The sequence below is a fragment of the Peromyscus eremicus genome, chromosome 3 (genome assembly GCF_949786415.1).
Source record: "Peromyscus eremicus chromosome 3, PerEre_H2_v1, whole genome shotgun sequence".
Taxonomy (NCBI): domain Eukaryota; kingdom Metazoa; phylum Chordata; class Mammalia; order Rodentia; family Cricetidae; genus Peromyscus; species Peromyscus eremicus.
In genome coordinates, this window is record NC_081418.1 from 64,821,560 (window position 1) to 64,839,323 (window position 17,764).

Here is a 17,764-nt window from a genome sequence, read left to right on the forward strand (position 1 = left end):
TTGTATTTATAATCAACCTGATTTAAATAAAAATATTGTTTTTTCTCTGTCCCACACCAGAGGGCTCTTCTGATTTGGGACACAAGAATCTCTTAACCGTTTTTTTTTTTTTTTTTGAGCAATATGTCTGGGTTTAGAGGGGGAGTGAGCCAATTCCATCTTTAAAGCCAGCTTGGTATATTTGGGAATTTGGGCGTAGTTTCTCTTACTACTTCCTGCTGGAGGGGGGCGCTGTATCTTCTGGGACTGGCGGGACTTGGTGGCGGGAGCTGGAGAAAAATTCTCCAGCTACAATTCTTCAAAAGACTTTCCCCCTAGCTTGTAGATTTGGTCATGTAGAGATGTGGGCTCTTACTCCATCAGGGGAATCATAACTTGATGGCATCATTGAGAAGTGGTGGAGACTTGGATGGTGGGGCCAGGTAGGAGTAAATTGATCTTTGAAGGATTTATCTGGTCATGGTCCATCTGTCGGTCTGTCTGTCTGTGCTCTCTGTGAGGTGGACAATCTTTGTCTGTTGTGTTCTTCCACCACGATGTTTTTGCCACACACCTTTAAGGCAAGGAGCCAGATGACCAGCAACTAAAACGTTTTAAACTATGAGCTAAAATAAAACCTGGTTTCATATGAATTTTGTCACAGTGACATAAATGTGATTAACACACTATCTCGACTGGGTTTGATGGGGACCCAAGAAATGCGTGCTTACCAGAAGTCTGCAGCTTTGGCTTTTTTGGTAATGTGGTCTGTACAGAAGTAAGTGAGTCGAGAGGAAGTGATTTTGAGCTGGGCATAGTGGCCCTGTACCTGTCATCTCAGAACTCAGGATGCTTAGGCGGGATTGCCTCAAGTTACAGGCACATAGAAAATTTCAGGCTAATTTGGACTGTAAAGTGAGACCTTATCTCAAAAGGAAGAAGGAGAAGGAGACGAAGAGGAAGAGGTCACGTTGGACTAGTGTGGCCTCTGAATCTAATAACTCGGGTTGTAATATAAATTATATTGGTAAATTGTCATGTGCTATTTGTGCTTATTCAGAATGGATTCTGAAACCAAGTAAAGTCTTCTCGTCTCAGACTCTAAAATGTGTATTTCAAGTGTTTGCCCAAGACTCCTTGTCCTGGTGTAGGCTGGCCCCCTGGCTCTGTAAGAGAAAAGGAGAGAGAGTAAACAGCTAAGGGCATCCAAAACCACTATGCCCTTGGAGCAGCTAGAAGGTGAACCATGTCCAGCGGAGGTAACTTTCTATCCCGTGGTATAAAAGCGTGTGGAGAGTGTGAGAAGGCAGGAGCTCTTCCGGGGAGGATGCTCTGTCCTGAATTCTCTCCATCAAGAACTCCAGCAGCTTTGTGACTGTGTCGGAAAGGACCCCCCTGGTCCTCTCTGCGGGGTATGTAAATGCCGACCTGAGGATGCCCTCTGGCTGCTGCTTGCTACTTGGTACTTTGCTTTAGCTTATTCTCTCTGTCAGCCTACCACAGCTGTTCCTGTGGTTGTGGTTGTTAAATTTCAAACCTGGGACACATGGCTGAGGTGCCTATTTAACATATCAAAGTGGGCCTGGCCACCAGGTTCTCCCAGCATCCCTCAGTGCCTACCTGTTACCAGGTAGACTGGCATGCCCGCCCTCTACCCTGAGTTCTCCAGCCCAGGGCCTGGGCTGCCCTTCCCCCAGAGGCCCTTCCCTATGTAACCCAGACATTTTGGTTACCTACCCCTTTCATACCTTTGGCCTCCTGGTGGCCACACCTGGTTCCCCTGCTCTCTGCTATCCCTTCCCCTTCCCCTCCTCACATGGCCCAGCTCAGTCTGGTCCTGTCACTCTGGACTCTTCCAGAGGTCCCTGTCTCTGACTATGCTCTCCCACATATCTACAATAAACTTTCTCCTCCATGACCTAGGAACAGACATGTCCTGCCCCTTCCTTTCCTTCTTACTTCTTTTTTTTTATTCAGTTAAGTGCCTGATTCTGTGAACTTCCCTCTCTGTTGCTCGTTATTTCTCCTTGTACTTTTTGCTTGCTATATGCCTAACAACTCACTCATTTGAAATCAAAAGTACAGCTATCATAGATCATTCTCCGTGCAGAACAGGGGTCATTCATTATAAGAATATGGAAATTTGGTCACAGACACACAGGAAGGGTGGCCCTGTGAAGACAAAGGCAGAGATCACAGGGCTCCAGATCAAGAAACACTGAGGGTTGCCAGTAGCCACGGGGAACTGGAAGAAAAAGAAGAGTTATTCCCATAGCCCTTGGGAACATGGCTGTGCCAGAGCCATGGTCTCAGACTTCTGGCCTCCAAGACTGCCGTAAGATGATAGGTAACACATCTCTATTGTTATCACCTGTCACATGAAACATGCAAAAGCTGAGAATGGTCTGTGAGGTCATGGTGGCCTTGACAGGAGGTGTCAAACGGAGTGGTGAGCAGAAACCCTCATTAAAATGCTTTCACAGGCAAATGGGGAAGAGGGTATATCCAGCATGCATACTCTAGGCCTGGGGTTGCAAAGTGGCTGGCCACCAAGAAATGAGGAACCTGTCACATGACTGCAAGAAACTGAGTTCGGCTAACAACCACATGAGCTTGGAAGACAAGCCTGGGATCTAGAAAGGAATGCTACCCAGCTGACATCTTACCACAGACTATGTCAATTCAAGCTGTGCTACCCCCACACTCACTGTTATGGTTTGAATGTGGGCTCACAGGTGCATGCTTGGTTTCCAACTGATGGTGTTATCTTAGGAGATGCTGGAAACCTCAGATGAGGTCTTCCTGGGAGGAAGGGGGTCATGGGAGATGCTATTCTGAAGTCTATATCTGGCTCCTACCTACTTCTTTGCTTCCTGTCTGCCATGAAGTGAACAGCCTCCTCCACATGCCCCCCCCCCAGCTGTGATGCACCCAAAATCAATGAGGCCAAGGCCTGTGGGCTGACATCTCTGGAGCTGTGAGCAAAATAAGCCATTCCTCCCCTGGGTTGTTTCTATCAGGTATTTTGGGGACAGCTATACAAGATTAATGAATACAATCGTGGAGATCATGATAGTGATCTGTGGGCTGAGTATGAAACACACTAAGTATTAACTTTTAACTTCCAATTTAGAGTTATGAGTGTGTTCCTTAGTGACTCACACTAAAGCATTCAAGAAGCATCAGGGGTTTGTTTTAAAATAATAGTGAAGAAATTATTAGATTTTTTTTTTTTTTTTTTTTTTTTTTTTTTTTTAGTTTGGGCTGAGTTGGGCAAGGAGCTTCCAGTGGTCAAGGACCTGTCTTCCTCTAAGCTCTTTTTGGGCAGAATGGTCCAGGACTTCTTATTCCCTGGGCCCTTGTGGACCGTGAGCTGCCCCACCCCCACCTGCTTCTCTAGCCAGATTCACTGTCGTATCAGGAACTGAGCTTGACAAAGTAGTTGTGGAGGTCAATGGCAGCCCAAGGTCACTGCTAAAGTCACGGGAGACAGTCTGGTCCTCAGTGAAGACCCGGATGATCTTTTATGGGTCCTCTGGTGCCCACCTCACTACCTTCTTCATGTCATCATAATCAGCAGCTTTCTCCAGGTAGTAGGTCAGATCCACAACAGACACAGTGGACTGAACTCAAACAGAGGTCAGTGTGTTATCACAACCAGTGCCCGTCAGGTCCAGCCAACCATCTTCAATGAGCCAATAAAAAGAGTCTAAGTAAATGTGGAAAGCAGAAAAATAATGCAGAGATTTATTCAATATGGCCCCACTGGGAAGAAGGACAGAGATCCAACGAGCCCCTCAGGTCATCTTGGGTCCTGAAGTGAGACTGACGTTTAATTAGAAAGTCGAGGATGTCCACAGCTGAGCTGTCCTGGTCACAGTGAGGTCACACACCCACCATTGTCTGGGCTTCAGTCCTATCCTGTAAGGTTGTTAGAACTGTGTGAAATCTCTTCCTGGAAGATAAGCACACACACACACACACACACACACACACACACACACACACACACACACACCTGCTGGCTGATGTCCTCTCCTCCCAGCATGAGATTCTTAAGGAAGTTCTCCTTTCTTCTGAAGTCTATTTCAGTAGTCTGATAGATTGAGAGATGCAAGGGTCTCTTTAGAATATCTTCATTGAAATGTAATACCAGTTACAATTTAAGGGGTCGCTGATGCCAAAAACGTCTACTCTGTCAGAATTGAAAGTAGCATTGGTGACAAATTGTCCAGTATGGCCACACTCATTCTCTCTGACCTTCACCATCAGGGCTCAAGGGCTCATCAGCTCATCTGGCGCTCTGTGAGAATATGCAGTGTCAGTTGAATGGGGAGAAGCAGAGAAAAGATGTAGTGATTATTAAATTGTGTGTGTATATGTGTGTTTGTATATATGTGTGTATCAGTGTGTGTCTGTGTGTGTGCATGTGTGTGTGTGTGAGGTGTCTTTGTGTCTGTGTGTGTATCTGTGTGTGTGGTGTGTGAGTGTGTGTGTGTGTGGTGTCTCTGTGTCTGTGTAGTAGCAGCAAGGAAGATGTAGACAGATGTTTCCTGTCCCTCCTGGTCCCAAATAACTGACTCAAAGGCTAAATATGAGTTATAAATGCTTAGCCAGTAGTTCAGGCTTGTTACTAACTAGCTCTTACATTTAAATTAATCCATTTCTATTAATCTATGTATTGCCACATGGCTCATGGCTTTACCTGTCCTCTAGCATGTCTTGCTTCCTCCAGCAGCTGGCTGGTGTCTCTCATGACTCCACCCTCTTTCCCATCATTCTCCATTTGGCTTTCCCACCTAACTTCCTGACCAGCTACCGGCCTGTCAGCTTTTTATTAACCAATGAGAGAGTAATATGTATTCATAGTGTAGAAAAGGATTGTTCCACAGCAGGAAGAGAGGACTCAAGTCTTTAAACCTGTCTCCTTCACATCCTCTCTGCTACTTCCTGATTGTTGCTTCATCTTATCTACAAGTATTTCTTCTGGCAGCCATCTTTCTGAAATACGTGCCTGTTAAGCATAGTTTTATAATCTCTTAAAAGTTGGAGTAAACCTTTGAATGGCAATCTGTGTGTTGAGCAATGGGCATGAGCCAACAGAGCAGCAGCCTCCTCTCAGGTCTGGCTGAGCCCTCAGGGGTTGTGGGGGTGATATGTTGCGGCACAGTGGCCCTCATTCGAGCAGGAATGCCTTTCAGGTGCCTGCTGCACCCTCCTGGTGCCAGGCCTAGCTGGCTCTCCACCATTTCAGCTCTCCTCTGCCATGTCGGTCAGCCCTTAATTCCTTCCCAGAAACTCTGCTCTTTTGCCACACACCACGTGTTCAGCCAGGCCCCATCTGACAGCTGGGGCCCCAGCCCAACCCCACAGACACCCAGTGTTCTTTTCACAGGCTCCGGTGTGTTCCTGACAGCCAAGTCCACTTCCTTTACGATCCTTTTAAAGGGCCTCCCTTTCTGAGACCTTGTGTACCATGCCAATGGTACATACTTGATGAAAGGACGCGGGGGCTGAGAACTTGGATCAATGGGGTCTTTATTTTTGAACATCAGTAAACAGCACAAATCAGTTGAATGAGTGTAGCCCTGTTCACGATTCCGATGCTTGCTGTGGTCTCCAGCCAGCATCAGACCTACTAAGAATGTGCTTGTTACTGCTAGCTAATAAAGAATGCGGCCCTTTTTCCTTAACTTGAACCGACTCCAAAATGCTGGCCTGAAAGATCAGTTTAACACTGGAGAGGCTGAACGGGGAAACCTTTAACTTTCCTTTTGAAACAGTCCATTGGCATGTCTCATTCGCCTTCCTCTTCCTTTCGGTCCGCTCTCTGGCGCCGTTGGATCAGCTTGGTGCAAGTCTTTTCAAGACTCGGAAAGACATGCCAGCCTCGTTTCCACTGACTGAACTACAAATTGTGTAATTAGAGATGAAAAGTTGCGGGGACCTTTAACTTGTGCCTGCGCCTTTGTCCAAATGGACCCCTGTCACTGTGTTTGGGGGCTTGCTCCTGGTACTCTTGCTGTTTGTTTGTGGAACCACTCACAGCTCATTCAGTGCCACCAGCAAGGGACATGGCCTCCTCCTTTTGACTAAAAGTAGCCACTGGCGTGGTTGAACTGCGAGGACAGTTTCCCTTAAAAAGACTTAAGGTCTAGAGTTGGAGCTAGCCTTGCCTAGCGTGCATGAGACCGCACTGAAATCCAAGAATTTAAGGCCCAAGCCCATGTATTGTCCCCAGTAAAACTGAATATTTAACAACAACAACAACAACAAGAAGACTGGACTTTGGTTCCTATTTGAAATACAAATGGCATAAACTGCAGGAGGTGCCCTAGCTTCAGCAGGTACAGCTAACACCTCCCCAAACCCTCTGCATGGTAGCAGGGTCCAAAAGCAAGTTCTGGACGCAGACAGCAGAGATTCAAACCCCAGTCCTGAGTGCTTGCCTATCTAGTCATTGAGCAAAACACCAGTAGTACCCGCTCCCCAAGGCCCTGTGACCTCCCAGCCATAGGTTTTCCGGTCAGGTTTACAGCATCAGGATACATTCCCTCCTGTGAGGCGGACCTCAAATTCAACCGGGATGCCATTGGTAACCCGCAAACACTTTCTCCGCCATTGCACCAGCGGTCCGTCTTACCTGGTGTGCGCAGTTGGGAACCCTTGATGACTTTTCTCCCCCAGGAACCTGCAGAGCACCTTTTGGCTAGCCAATGTGGAAGACTCTTCTGGTTCAATTCCAGCCTGGTTTTTCCGAGCATCCATCCTTTACCTTCTGCCTGGATCCCTGTGGTGTGCAGTCTCAGGTCCCATCACCCCCGACCCCGGTAATGGACACACCCTCTCATGAAATGAAAAACCCACCTAACGCTACACACAAAGGGAAGTCTAGGTCAGTTAAAGGCCAAACTGTGAGCCATGCTTAGTACTGCCTTCCTGTCATCCCAGCACTTTGGAAGTGGAGGCAGGAAATCAGGGGTTCAAGGCCAGCCTCAGCTACTGAGTGACCTGGGAAGAAGTTCTTAGGCGGAACTTAAGAAGCGTAAACATTCCATTACTCACGTTTCTTCCATTCAAATCGGTTTCCCAGGCCTCTCTCCTCTCCTGGTCAGCCCTCTTCAACTGCCTCAGGCTTGTCTTTCAGAAGGACACAAATGAAGAAAAAACTTTAAAAACTGCCTGTTCCCTAGTCTTCCCTTCCTGTGTGTGCGAGAGGGAGTTTCATTTCTTTTTCTTTTCTTTTCTAGGCTCCTCCTTTGCACAGGACAAGTCAGCAGACTACGGCCATGAGCTAAATCCAGCCTGCTGCATATTTTAGCACAGCTTTTCCTTAATTAATTGATTGAGCAACCCCCAAACAATTAAAAATACTTAGTGACACAGGAACATTTCATAAAGTACAACTTCAGTGTCTGTACATACGGTTTTCCTGGACCCAGGCACATTCACTCATGTCCATGCTCTTGGTGGCTGTGCAGTGAGTGGTCAGGATGGAGGCCACACTGTCTACAAGGCCAAAATATTCACTGTCTTCACTATTGTATGGAAGAATGTCCCTTACAACCTCTGAACTCAACTGCATGTCCATGGAGCGTAGTTACCTATCTTTCATGTTATCAATGCTGTTCATATTACTTATTTCTATTTTGGGGTCTCAAGTAATAGGATGCCTATGGCAAGAATTTTGAATTCTCACAAGAAAGTCTGTGCATTGATTTTAGTCAGTAATGTCAGACAAGCCCCCTCACCACAGTCGTTACCTCTTTTTCTTTTTCTTTTTTCAGTACAGGTGGTTGAACCCAGGGCCACATGCATTCTAGGCAAGTGTTCTACCATTGACTGCAACCCCAGCACTACCTGTGCCCTCATGCATTCAAGATGGCAGCCACAGCTCCTTAAATCATTCCCTCATGTGAGTACTTTCAAAGACAGAAAGCTGTCAGCAACATGGGAAAAGAACTTGACACAGTATGCAGGCACATGCTGCGTAGTGACGTTGGGGTCAAGGACAGACACATAGAAGGTAATCCCATTAGGTTATGATGGAGCTGAGCTGAGGATATAGCCAAGTAGTAGAGCTAGCATGTACAAGGCATAATTATTTTTAATATTTATTTATTTATTATGTATACAGTGTTCTATCTGCATATATACCTGCAGGCCACAAGAGGGCACCAGATCTCATTACAGATGGTTGTGAGCCATCATGTGGTTGCTGGGAATTGAACTCAGGACCTCTGGAAGAACAGCCAGTGCTCTTAACCACTGAGCCATCTCTCCAGCCCTACAAGGCATAATTTAAAAACGTATTATAACGGAGCTCAAGATGATCAATAGCTGACATGACATCACAGTACAGCATGTCACTGATTCTGGCATGGACGTGCCAACTGTACCGTCAGTTGCATACAGTACATAATAACTGATAATAGATGGCCGCTTACCAGCTCACACATTTACAGTGCTATACAGTGTACTGCTTGTCGTGTCCTGCAGGGCTTGGTCCTGGACACCTGATCGAAGCAGTGCAGGAATGAAGAATGATGGACACAGAAGGAACAACAGACACACATACAGAAAAGCTGGGGTTGGGTGGGCTGTGCCCACTCTGATGGAGGACACCAGGAAATTCAGCACATGATGTCCAGAACAAGGAGAAGGTGTTGGCTAGTCTCAGAAAAGAGGAGGATGCTGTGGTTGATAGTTTCTGCATACACTGGTGTTAGCTAAAGGTCCATCCACCCTCAGCACTTGTACTTAGACCAGAGGAAGGCTTTCCTGTCTACCTGGGCCTCCCCCAGGCAGCGCTTGGCCACTCTCATGGCTGAGGCACTGGGGTCCTTGGCATGGCTGTACCCACGTCAACAATACACATTCACTCAGAACGTCATTGGCTCCCCACAATTTTGTTACTGTTGATTTGAAGCAGTCTCACGTTAGCCCTGGCTGGCCTGGAACTCACCATGCAGACCAAGTCTTCATCTTAGAAAAGAACCGTTGAGTCAGGCCACATGCCTGTAATCCTAATACTCAGAAAGCTAAGGCATATGGATTGCTATGAGTTCAAGGCCAGGCTGGGCTATGGGGAAGACTCTCTCTCTCTCTCTCTCTCTCTCTCTCTCTCTCTCTCTCTCTCTCTCTCTCTCTCTCTCACAGATTTATTTATTTATTTATTTATTATGTATACAGTGTTCTGTCTGCATGTATCCCTGCAGGCCAGAAGAGGGCACCAAATCTCATTACGGATGGTTGTGAATCACCATGTAGTTGTTGTGAATTGAACTCAGGACCTCTGGAAGAGCAGCCAGTGCTCTGTGCTCTTAACCATTGAGCCATCTCTCCAGCCCTCAAGACCCTGCCCCAAAGAAAAAAAAAGAAAGAAAGAAATAGAGAAACAGAGAAAGAAAGAAAGAAAGAAAGAAAGAAAGAAAGAAAGAAAGAAAGAAAGAAAGAAAGAAAGAAAGAAAAAGCAACCTCAAGCTGGGCCTGGTGGTGTAAGTCCAACACCAAGAGGTTGAGGCAAGTAGATTGCCATGAGTTCAGGTCCTGCCTGGACCTCATAATGAGTTCCAGGCACACAGCAAGATCTTGCCTTTAAAAACACAAAACAAATAATTTAAAAAAAGAAAGAAAGAAAGAAAGAAAGAAAGAGAGAAAGAAAGAAAGAAAATCCAGCAATTTGTATTGCCTTGTAGACAGAAGGAATCTACAGATTAATTTCAGCTTTTCCTAAGATAAGTACTTCATTTTAAAAGAGAATAAAACAACTTTTCCAAATAATTTCAGGTGATTTTCAAACCCTGAAGCACACAAGCCAGCTGTGGGGGTGGGGGGGTGGATTTCTGTTAACCCTGCTTGGCCTTTGCTGGTGACTACTAGTGTTCCATGGTCTGAACTCCATATGGACAGACTCAGGTGATGCAAGGTCAGAGTTGGACAGCATCACATGGACCTTGCATGGTCAAAGCTCCCACAGACATAGGCTTGTCAGGACCATCAGAATTACAGAAGCAATCAAATTGAAGTATCATAATGATTTATAGCCAAGGTACACAGAGAACATAAAAGAAAAAGCTGGGGGCGTGAACACACAGGTTCCAGCGAGTCCCAGAGCCAGAACTGGGCATGTGACCCTGGCCCTGGTGAGTCAGAGCCCATGGGATGCACCAACAGATGGCTCCTTTGATGCTCCTCGCTCACATGCTCCATGGCCTATGTATGAACCCGTGTAGGCCAGCCTCGGTAGATGAGCCCAGGAAGACGCACTCAAGCTAGCGAGGCAAGCAGTGTGACTGTGAACATTAGAAGTCCCGGAATCCCCACTTCGTGAGGACAGAGTTTTGATTCAATATGGTTCATACACCCCTCAAAATTTGTATTGCTGGGGCTCTAGCTAAGTACACTTCTACCCATGACTTTGGTGGACTACGTCCCCACAACACCCCACTCCCACCTCCACCACTTTTCAGACCTAGATGTGAATACTCAACCCATACAGCCCCCCTGTACATGAACCTGGATGCAATGGGGGCCATCATGAGCAGTGATGCACATTCAGAAAGCAAATAAAACATTAGTTTTCAAAGAGGAAAATTGTCTTGACGAGTCAAATATATAGCCCTGGCTTTGTACATGCTCCCTGATCAGAAAAGGGTGACCAAAATGTGTCCAATTTGTTGAAGTTTAAGCGTTGGTTTCTGCCATTAACTCTTAGTTTATACAAACTTCTCCCAGAAATTCAGATATTGGAATGGGCATGCTCCGCTTCAGTCAGACAATAAACTTTATTATAGAAAAGTATGAGTAAGCTGCACAAAAACAGTCACATGATGTGGTTAGCACAATGCCATCCCAGGCCTGTGTTCTCTCCAGCTGATTCCACCAGGCCATTCACAAAGGCTTCTCTTCAAACAAGTAAAACAATTGCCTAAGACATGCCTGCGAGCAGTGTGCTAAATCTCATATTTGGTAAATCGTAAAGAAGGGAAATATGCCCCACCAATTCTGCAGCTACACAGTTCACATGTGTTGAACTCTTCATCAAGAGTCAGTTTCCAAAATCCACTACATAAAACCACAGGGCCAATAGGAATAGCTTTGAAAATGCTTGTAGTAGCAGATTTGAGAATGTGGCCTTTCTGATTAAAGACTACCTGGATATTTTTTTTTTCACAGCTGAACTCATGTAGTTATCAGGATAACACTAGAACATATTTGTCTTAGTTAGGGTTTTTATTGCTGTGAAGAGACACCATGACCATGGCAACCCTTTTAAGGGAAACATTTAATTGAGGAGGCTCGCTTACAGTTCAGAGGTTCAGTCCATTATCATCATGGTGAGGAGCATGGCAGCGTGCAGGCAGACATGGTGCTGGAGCTGAGAGTCCCTACATCTTGATGGACTGGCAGCAGGAAGTTGACTGAGATACTTGACAATATCCTGAGCATAGCAAACCTCAAGGCCCACCCCCACAGTGACAGACTTCCTCCAACAAGGCCATACCCACTCCAGCAAAGCCACACCTCCTAATTGTGCCACTCCCTATGAGATTATAGGGGCCAATTACATTCAAACTACCACATTCCACTCCCTGGCCCCCATAAGCTTGTAACAATATCATGATTGAAAATGCATATAGTCTGACTTCAAAAGTCTCCACAGTCTATCACAGTCTCAACAATGTTTAAAAGTCCAAAGTCTCTCCTGAGATTCATGCAATATCTTAACTGTAATCCCCTATAAACATCAAAATCAAAAAGCAGATCACATCCTTCCAACATATAATGGCACAGGATATACATTACCATTCCAAAACACAGGGAAGGGAGCAGAGGGAGGAAATACTGGACCAAAGCAAGACTGAAAACCAGCTGGGCACTCTGCAAACTCTGCATCTCCATGTCTGATGTCGAAACACTCTTCAGCTTTGTTGACTGCAACACACTTCTCCCTCTTGGGCTGGTTCCACTCCCTGTTAGCAGCTCTTCTTTCTTCTGTCCTTAACTCTAAACCCAGAACCACTTGGCTGAAACTGCCAAGTTCTTCTGCTCACCGGGGCTGGCACATGGACCCCTCATTCTGTTACATCTTCACCAACTTTCTGTTTTTGATGGGTTCCATCACTGCCTAAGCTTGGCTGTTCTGGAACTTGCTCTGTGGACCAGGCTAGCCTCAAACTCAGAGATCTGCTAGGCTCTGCCTTCCCACTGCTGGGATTAAAGGTGTGCCCCACCACACTGGCTCTAAGCTTTTCTTTAGTTTCTTTCCACAAGTTAGAAATTTAGCTGGGTGGGATCTTGCCCTGAGGTCACCACTCCCTTTATTCCATTTCTTAATCTGTTCATCTCCTTGAACACAGGACTTAAATCCATTCTACTTCCTGATGCTCTTTTTCTCCTCAAATTTTCATTTTGTAATTTACCCTGCTCAACTTGCTCCTTTTCATTATAAATCTTCATTATAATTACCACTGAAAACCACATGACAGTCTGTACTAGACTGTTTTGAGATTTCCTCTGTCAACATAATTAATCCAAACCTCTTCATTTTAGCTTCAGGCAGACTCTTTGGGCAAGGGCAAAGGGCATCCACTCACTTCACCAAAATATCACAGGAATGATCTTTAGGCAACATACTAAAATTCTTCTCCTATGAAACCTCTTGAGTGAGCCTCCCATAGTTCAAATAACTCTTTCTTTTTTCAAGATTTATTTATTTATTGTGTACACAGTGTTCTGTCTGCATTATGTCTGCATGCCAAAAGAGGGCACTAGATCTCATTTTAGATAGTTGTAAGTCACCATGTGGTTGCTAGGAATTGAACTCAGGACCTCTAGAAGAGCAGCCACTGCTCTTAACTTCTGAGCCATGTCTCCAGTGCCTCAAATAACTCTTAACACCACTGTCTTCCGTGCTGCTACTAGGATGGCCCATTAAGCAGTGCTTAAAGCATTCCACTGCTTTCCAAACCTAAGGCACTAAAGTCCAAATTCCTCCAAACAAGCACATGGTCAGACCTATCACAATAATATCCCAGTCCCCGGTACCAATTTCTATCTTAGTTAGGGTTTTTATTGCTGTGAAGAGACACCATGACTACAGCAACTCTTACAAAGAAAACATTTAATTGAGGGAACTCGATTACAGTTTCAGAGGTTCAGTCCATTATCATCATGGTGAGGAGCATGGCAGCGTGCAGGCAGACATGGTGCTGAAACTGAGAGTCCTTACATCTTGATGGACAGGCAGCAGGAAGTTGACTGAGACACTTGGCAGTATCCTGAGCATAGTAAACCTCAAAGCCCACCCCCACAGTGACAGACTTCCTCCAACAAGGCCATACCCACTCCAGCAAAGCCACACCTCCTAATTGTGCCACTCCCTATGAGATTATGGGGGTCAATCACATTCAAACTAACACAATATTGATGTCTATGTATGCATGTTCTCCCATCTCACAATCGAGAAAAGTGAGGCCCAGAAATGTCTACCTTGCCCAATATCACAGTGTCAGTGTGAGGCAGAAGCAGGATGTGGGCCGAAGCTGTCCTCTTACAGAGTGTGCCGTTATCACTGTGCACTCTGCCTCTCAAGCCCTCACTGGGCTCCACCAGGCTGGGTGGGAGGAGAACCCTCACACCTTCTGGGAAGGATCTAAACCCTTCAGTTTCAGAGGAGCACTTACCATCCACATGGGGATAGGATGTAAAACTCTTGTTCAATGGCCTGGCTATATTTTAAAATGAACAGCAAATAGGAAGATAAGCTTCAGAAAGCTCATAAATCTGTGTTTTCGACCACACCTGACTGACGAAGAAGGAGCCGATTTCTGCCGAGCGAGCAAAGTCCATGCTGACTGTGCAGAAGTATCTGAGTTACAGACTTTGTAAGATATGGTCTGGCTATGGGCATAACAACAGGCTTGGAAAAGACCGTAGTGTTCTAGGAAGGAATCTTACAGGTTTAAAACCAAGGGTTAATAGTCAGGTCGGCAGGCATGTGTGCTAGCTGTCCAGTGCTGTGCCAATCACAGTCCACCCCTGTACCAACCAGCCAACTACAGTGTCTTTTTCTAGAGTCTCAATCTAAGAGTTAAGTGTATTTTGAGCCGATACTGTGAGGCCGCACAGGCTTCTGTGCTAATTCTGGCCACTCTGCAATCTTAAAACCCTTTGCTTGGCTTTCAAAATCTCCCCTTTCACGCTGGAGTAATTTTTTTTTTAATTTATAAATCCCTTATTTTGTTATAAACCCTATTTGCATAATAGTAGACCCTGATCAAACCTTTAAAAATTAAAAAGAAATACATCACTATTTTAAGAATATACTAAACATTAAATATGCCAGGTGGTAGTGGCGAACGCCTTTAATCCCAGCACTTGGGAGGCAGAGCCATGTGGATCTCTGTGAATTTGAGGCCAGCTTAATCTATAGAATGAGATCCAGGACAGGCACCAAAACTACACATAGAAACCCTGTCTCAAAAAGTCAAAAAAAAAAAAATAAGTATAAGTGCTGTCATAGGAAGCCCTTCTAGAGCTATGGGATGTGAAAGGGGGTTTTCTGTTTGTTTTTTCTCTCCAAGAACCAGTGGCTCTACCTTTAAGAACGTAGCCATGTGGAAGTGGTGATCACACTCACTTAGTAGTTCCCGGAGAGAGTTAACAGCCCGAGAGAACCATCGAGGCTCTTTGGAGGCCAGGGATTCTGCTGTGGACAGTCCTGTCTCCTTCAGTGGGGAAGTTTGTGATCACTCTCAGAATTCACTCCAGAGGCCATTTCTTAGATGTTGGTGAACCTGTCGGGGAAAAGAAGCTATACACATACACACTCATTCTCATGCTCTCATGCTCACATGTACTAGCACACCCATGGCCTCGCACAGGGATCTGACTAGACTTTCCATCTGTGGAGAAGGGGTGGAGAGGCAGAGAAGTGAGGCAGCATGGATGGGTTCCAGGCAAAAATCCGGCAGGATCCGAGGTGCAGAGGCGAGACCCAGCTTCCCACTCTGCTCAGAAGCCTTCACTCTGCAGCCCCACCTGGGTTCAGTCCACCCAGCTGAGCACACTCCAGCCAAGTGGATTTCTTTACCTCCATGTCCACATACAGCTGAAACCTAAAAAGCCTTGAGCAAACTCCCATCCTATTTCCATCCTGTAAAGGATTCCTGGGAAAATGCCAATTAGTTCTAAAGGCCTGTCATCTTTATGTGCACAAGACTATAAAAAAGAAAGTAAATACGTATACAAGGCAGTTATTGTCCCAACCTAGTGAACTAAAAAATGTGGACAGTAGAGGGTAGGGTGGAACACTTCCAGGTGGTAGTCTTTTATAGAAACCGACCTGCTATAACAAGGAAGGGTGTGCTATTCTGTATGTGAACTAAAGTATGTTTCATTACACTTTGTAAGCATCCCCCCATAAAATCACGCTTTAAACATTTTTCAGAGTCCCCTATATATGCTGAAATCAGAACAAGCTTGCTAGTTTTTATTGTCACAAAGCGTGAATATATTGTATGAACAAGAGTTAGGATGTCCCTCCTTATTGACAGTTAGTCTCCCAGACTTTATCAGTCAACAATAACAAGAATGTCCCAGGTCCTGTGTCTTGCCCTGTGCCATATGTATTTTTTCGCTTACAGGAAGCCCTGGGTGTGATCTCCAGCACTGAATAAAACCTGGCAAAGGGAGCAAACACTTCACTACTAGCTATGTAGTGAGTTCAAGACCAGCCTGAGATACATGAGACCCTGAGTTAAAGAATAAATAAATCCCATCATCTTTAATTGATTGAACAAAAAGAATACAAAGGCTACTGAGATGTGCCGTGCACTACAAAGGAGTGAAGTCACACATGTGGTATCCCTGCCCCCAGTGTACCTGATACCAGCATCAGGCCCCTCCAAGGTGAGGAGCCACGCTGCAAAAGCTAGTCCTTACCAGTGGTGACGTCATGAAACAAAGGACTGAGCTGTCAATATTCCAGGTTCAAGGGATAAACATGACATAACTAAATCCGATCCGTGACCCCGGATATGATCCCGACTGAGACAGGGGAAGGGCAAAATTGCTCAGTATGTTATTAAGATGATTAGAAATATCAGATTACTGTATTGAAGTTACAATCCCAATTTTGCCAACTGAACTGTGCTAACATCAAGAACATCCTCCACCTCAGAAACATCAGCTGAAGATGAGGGCAAAGGAGAATAATGTCTGCAACTTACAGTTCATTAAAAAGTGTGTGTGTGTGTGTGTGTGTGTAAATTAGGTACGCAAATATGATGAAGTATTAAAATTGGTAAGTCTGAGCGAAGGGTACATGTGTTCTTGTGTTAGCTTTGTAACTCTTGTGTGTGTTTGAGGTTGTTTCAGAACAAAGTTGTAGGCAGGGGCTCTGCACCCCAAAGTCCCTTGCCTGAGAGACTGTTACCTCCCAGCTGACACTGAAACATTATCTTGAGCAAGACACTAATGACTAGTTAAGATCAAAAGCTTTACAACTGAGTTTTGCAAGATTCATTTCCACTTTGAAGAGTGCTGGAGACAGGCGGTCGAGTGTGGGAGTGGTCATTAAGTCAATTATGTGTGATGGGAACTTGGCCTCTGTTACCTCTTTTTAAATATCCACTCCTGAGAAGTCAGAGGGGGAGAAAGCGCCAGATGTCACGAAAACATCCATTGGGGACACTCTCTTTCCACAGGAACCTAGCTGGCTTCTCTTGTGAGCAGGCCACACTCAACTGCACTCCCTCTGTCCTTAACACACCTCTGGGATCAGCTTCCCATAACTTTCTCTGAGCATCTCAGGCCGCCACACCTCAGAAAGCCCCCTGTGTCCCTCCAGAACTGCAGTCCAAGAGAATGGTCTCTGAAACACACGGCTTTTGAGTTCTCAGTGTGCAGGTCTATATGGATGCATGCTGTAAAACACACACTGGTTAGTTAGCAAAGGCTTCACATGGACTAAAAGAATATCTCATTAATGAAACCATTGCAACAGCTTCATGTTTGTTTGTTTCCATTTATTTTTATGTGCATTGATGTTTTGCCTGCACATGTGTCTGTATGAGGGTGTCAGATCCCCTGGAACTAGAGTTACAGACAACTATGAGCTGCCATGCAGGTGCTGGGAATTGAACCTGGGTCCTTTGGAAGAGCAGCCAGTGCTCTTACTGCTGAGCCATCTCTCCAGCCCCGACAGCTTCATTTTAAAATGTAGCTAGGGATGCCGGGCGGTGGTGGCGCACGCCTTTAATCCCAGCACTCGGGAGGCAGAGCCAGGTGGATCTCTGTGAGTTCGAGGCCAGCCTGGGCTACCAAGTGAGTTCCAGGAGAGGAGCAAAGCTACACAGAGAAACCCTGTCTCGAAAAACCAAAAAAAAAATAAAATAAAATAAAATAAAATAAAATGTAGCTAGGGGAGTTTTAATTTCTGTGGCTTTCACTTCATTTGTGTTAAGCAGATGGGCCTGTAGCCCCTCCCGCCATGCTTCCTCTCGAACCCTCACATGTTCAATCAGAGCATCCGACACACTTCTTCACCTGGCTGATGCTTCCTGCTGGCCAGGAGCCTGACTCTCCTGTGTTCCCTCAAGCTTAGCAAAACCCTTGCTGGTCAAGGCTGTTACTGGAGTAATAATTCATGTTCACTCTTTGGTGTACATGTGTGTGCATATGTGCACGTGTGTGTAGGAGCATGTGTGGGGGGAGGACATTGCATGTGTTCATGCACACATGCATGGAGGCCAGAGGACCCTCTTGGATACCATTCTTC